Source organism: Aulostomus chinensis, chromosome 3, assembly GCF_037954235.1.
Source record: "Aulostomus chinensis isolate RoL2024-O1b breed Wild chromosome 3, RoL_Achi_v1.0, whole genome shotgun sequence".
Taxonomy (NCBI): Eukaryota; Metazoa; Chordata; class Actinopteri; order Syngnathiformes; family Aulostomidae; genus Aulostomus; species Aulostomus chinensis.
In genome coordinates, this window is record NC_141322.1 from 13,375,223 (window position 1) to 13,380,222 (window position 5,000).

The 5,000-nt window shown below is 44.8% G+C and overlaps 1 long non-coding RNA gene across 4 annotated transcripts in view; it reads left to right on the plus strand.

Annotated features, from left to right (window-relative positions):
- LOC147267747 (uncharacterized) overlaps positions 1-5,000 on the plus strand; it is a 7,561-nt gene that overhangs the window by 2,102 nt on the left and 459 nt on the right. For 3 of the 4 annotated variants that reach the window (XR_015112063.1, XR_015112064.1, XR_015112062.1), the window contains 2 exons: positions 953-1,045; positions 2,621-5,000. The exon at positions 2,621-5,000 is cut by the window's right edge. This is a non-coding gene — a long non-coding RNA (uncharacterized LOC147267747). Of the gene's footprint in view, positions 1-130; positions 240-952; positions 1,046-2,620 lie in introns of all 4 variants that reach the window. The other variant, XR_015112065.1, reaches the window with a different exon arrangement.

The following is a 5,000-nucleotide window of genomic DNA, read 5'->3' on the forward strand; positions in this document are numbered from 1 at the left end:
TTGTGTTTGAAAAGGTTCTTAAAAACGAATCTGTTCAAGCAGCCATATTCTCCTTACCCTTCACACGTCATTTCTTGTAAGGAAAAAAAAAGAAAAGAAAATGTGTCTTTCACACAATGTAACTTTCTAGGGAAAGACTGGCACATTGCAGTCCATGACCACGCAAGTGGCAGCGGTGACCTTCAACTGACCTGCCAACTCCAGCCACGTTATCTTATGCTGTATCATCTCATAATAAGGTGCTACATTATGTAATATTACGCGAAGCTATGCTGTGGTGTGTCTTGTTTTTTAGTGAGTTGTGCTGTGTATCGTTATTATAAATGTGTTGTTGCTATTTGTCGTGTTGCGAGTGAATGTGGATGAGCAGGGCCAGATCTAGAATTTTTTTTTTTTCCATTTTCTTCAGCGTTGAAATTTTTATTGCGGTATGGAAAATATGACATGGAGATGCAAAAGAAGCGCCCATTTTGAAATGACATTAAGGTAAATGAGTTATGAGTGAGGCACGTAGCTGCTGATCCCTCTTGTGTCATGCTAGTCTTCATCTGAGTGAAGGAGCACCGGCAGCCTCGGAAGACATAGATCCATATTACAGGGCTGCAGAGTGGCTTGTGGCTCATGATCAGTCCTGTTAGCCGGGCGGACAAATTCATCAACTTGCATCTGGAAAAATTCAAGTGGTTATTTTTTTAAGCAGGTTTAACTTCCTTAAAAAAATGTAAAAAAAAAAAAAAAAGAAAAGAAAAGAAAAGAAACCTTATTTGCATGAATTTTCCGTGTGAAATGGTACTGCGATGTATTTTCACCCTGGAATAGTGTTGATTATTCCATCTGAAGACAAAATCCAGGTGTTTCTGTTTTGTTTTTGTTTGTTTTTTTGTCCAGTTTGAAATGGTATAAGTGATGTAATTGTCAATTACATCATTTGATGTCATTCATCTTCCTACAGGGATCTGGTCTCACGTTCATCCATCCACGCCTGGTCCAAGGCTTGGCTCACTTGTCCCTGGTGTCCACCTCCCATCCAACCAGCTGGAGCTCAGTATCCATCATCCGGTTCCTTAAAGTTGACTTCACTATTAAGGACACAAAAATATGTCATTTAAAGATTGGTCCTAGTGCTCGATGTGTGTGTCTGTTTGTGTGCGTGTGTGCGTGTGTGTGTGTGTGTGTTAAAGTCAATCTACACAACCAAGACAGCAACATTCACACCTTCATAGATATTCAAATCCGAGTCAGCAGCAGCTCCCTGTCACTGCTGCCCAGTTTTCAAGTATGAGTATAATTAAAGTATGATTTCAGATTAACTGATGACTGGACAGAGGGAGACTCAGTGTGGGTGTTCTATCTGCGCAGTATTAGCATCCACAGGTCAGGAGGGTGAACAGAGGAAATAAAGGGAAAGGGAGGGTGGGTTTAAGATAAAAGCAAAGGAAGGCTTGGACAGGTAAGCTTGTCAGGTGATTAGAGGTGTGGTGGGGGCGCGGCCCTGCACCCAAACCTAAATTAATACATTAACTTAATCTTAATCTAACCTCTATCCAGCCTTTACCAACCCTCAGTCCTCTCTCAACCCACGTGACGGGCAGTCCAAACCTGCTAAGTGGAAGATTAGCAGCATTACCTCTAAGTCAGCCCCTCTGCCAGCCAGGGTAAGCCTGGTCAGCTGAGTTGTTTTGTCATGTACCCTCACAGTTATGTAAAATACATTTGCTCAACTCATCAGTTGGGACTGGGATTCACAGAAAAAAAAGTAATTCACAGCATGCAAATAATCTCCACATATCCATTCACATTCAACGACCACTGGTCTGTGTGAAACCTCAGACCGAATCAAAGAAAGCACAAAAAAAAAAAAAAAAACCCAATCCCATTCAGTGCACCTGACTAAAACAGCTTGGTAACGATAAGTTCCCAGCATCACATGATGGTGTGTGTGCATTTGCTGGTGTGACAGGCTGCAGAGTATTAGTGTGTGTGCAGCAGAGGGGGAAGTCAGTGAGGAGAGGCAGATCAGGGGGAGGGTGTGACTCTGGCCTGCTGGACCATAGCGAGAGAACAGTATGTAGGACAGGGCCTTGCACCAGCTAACCTATCCTGGCGAGAGCCGTGGTTGGGCGTGCTGAATTTCTGCATGCATGATCAATGGCACTGAATAAAAAAGAGGGAGAAAGACAGCGGCATGGGGGAGGGGAAGGAACAAGTAAGAACGATGAGAAGAGATATAACAAAGTAGAAACACACAGCTTTGCTTTGGAATCAGGAAAGAGACATTATTTTTTAAAACTATGAGAGTTTGTAGCTTTGTGGCTCAAGTCAGTTTTTTTCTTATTTGTAAACTTGATAAATATAAGCACAGCGGACACTGTTTTGTGTGTGTGTGTGTGTGTGTGTGTGTGTGTGTGTGTGTGTGTGTGTGTGTGTGTGTGTGTGTGTGTGTGTGTGTGTGTGTGTGTGTGTGGGTCAGTGTCAAAGGTTTTTGCTACACTCACATCGCACTTTTTATCCTGCCTTCCCTCCCTCTGCCTTGTTGTCACTCTGCCACCTTGAAACACTGCATTAGTTTGTCCAATCCAGGTCTTCACCCCTTTTGTTTCCCTGACCACATCTGACCCAGAGTGGGAGCCTATTGTTTCTGAGTGACCTTTGACCTCCCAGGGCCTGGGACCTGCTCTCCAACCACCCTCGAGGCAGTTTGAAAAAGAGCTGAGGAGGAGACCCAGGAGAAAAAAGTAACTTGTAACTATTTGAAAAGAGCGGGGCTGTGACTCTGTTAGCTGTTCTCCTGGGCGGCAGCACTTTTTGGAAACATTATTTGAATGTAATGCAAAATGTAAACACGCAAGATTCAAAACGGGCTGTCTGAATTCAAGTAAGGAAAAATGGTACAAATGGAATGTTTGTGATGGATAAACAAGCAAGTCTTTCAAGGCGGAAGCTAGTTGGGCATCTTAAAGCGCACCATTAGCTGTGGGTGTTGTTTCCACCTGGCAGGTGGCGAGCCAAAGAAATCATTACATTAGAGAGGCGAAGGGAGGAAACAAGCACACCTGTGCTTGCGCCAGGAGCCACACCTCCGTTCTCCACTCACAATCCCTCCATCCCCCAGGGAAAGGTGTGGCAAAGGGCGAGAGACAAAGGGGGGAGAGAAAGGGAGAGGAAGGAAGAGATTGTGGGGGAGATTTACAGGCCTCTTCAACTGGGGTTTGAGTTAACCTTTTATTAATCATATGCATACAAAAACAGGCCAGAGTGACGGTGTTGGGAGGCTCCAAGAAGCTTCTGAAGGCGACTGTGGACTTCCTGCGAACACAGACAGACCACAACCTATTTACCCTGATGACACAGGACTATTTCTGGCTGTGGGCTGTGTGAGAGTAAGCGGCAGCAGCGGAGATCTACGCTGTAATACCACACAGACGGCTGGGCGGACAAACGCAGGGAAGCACACACAACATAGGAGCTGTACTGAGGCCTCTGGTTACAAATCAGCGGAGACCTAACACTTGAGGACAGATTGTCAATATTGCACTTGCTCTGTGGAAATTGGTATGTTAAGGACGGTCTCTCCATCACTGTTAGAAACTCCTGGACGAGTAAGAAATAATTTTGTTGGCATGGCGGCAAATTAGAGCATCTGTGAGATTTATTTAGAAAAACCATAAACTAAATGACTCAAAAAACAAAACACAGGAACACAGGAAAAAGGTTTTTATTTATACTTACATGTTTGTTTGTACCCTGACCTCCTCTAGGGGTGAGATGACGTCACTGAGCAGTTACTGGAGATGACATCATGAGACATACAAATGGAGTCACGACCATCTCTGAGAGCGAGGTGGTGCTGTCCTGGAGGGAAGGATTGTGACTCATTATCACTTTATCGGAAGATGTGCTTGTTGTGTTAACACACGACGGCTTTCACACTGGAGCAGGATGGGGTGGGGAGGGTGTGATGGACTGGACTGGAGTTTTGTTGGTGGCAAGAAATCCATACCACGTCCCTCCAGACACACACACAAACACACACACACACGCGCGCGCGCAGACTCACACAAGTACAAGTAGAGTTGCACTATGTCCCTGTATCTCTTTTAATCCTTTTTCCACTCCCCCCTCCATTTCTTTTCACAGCACCTATCAACGCCATTCCTAGGCGCTATTTATAGGAGACCACTGTCCCCCCCCCCTCATCCCTGTCCCCCTGCCTGAGTCTAGATCTGTGTGTTTCAAGGAAGCTTCAATAAACCCATGCTCTTCACACCTAAACTCAACAGTGTGTGTGTGAGTGATTCACTGAACAGGATACACAAGGAACCCACTTATGAGGATGTGTGTGTGTGTGTGTGTGTGTGTGTGTGTGTGTGTGTGTGTAGTGGGAGGGGCCAATGAGGCTGATTTATCCCACCTGTCCAGTTGTTTCCGGTGTGTGTGTGTGTGTGTGTGTGTGTGTGTGTGTGTGTGTGTGTGTGTGTGTGTGTGTATCCACGACTGGCTGCTGCAATGTATTCCACGAAGGCTCGGGACACATAAATCATCCCTGGAAAGTCAGAGAGAGAAAGAGAGAGAGAGTGTGTGTGTGTGTGTGTTTATTGAGGTGGACGTGTCTGAATGCTAATTGTACAAACTTTAAAGAGGATATTTTGAGATTGATATTAAGCCCAACACGTGGTTTTCAGAACAGTACAGCTGTTTTACTTGCGTGCTGCAGTGTCCAGGCCCTCCAGCCTGATGAAAGGCCGTGCTTATTGATTTATGAGCTCACAGTATCATTGTGGCCTGCTTTGTGGTCTAATCGGCAACTGACACATCAGGTCTTAACATATTCATGCCTGGTTTGAAGGTTATGATGCTGAATCTCACCTTAGCTGATCATTTTGAACATAAAAAGACAACTAACCAATATTTGCACATTAACAATGAATATCATGCGCGTCTCTCTTCATTCTAACAAGCCAAAGTTTCCGTTTTGGTTCACTTTCTTGAGCTTCTCTGAA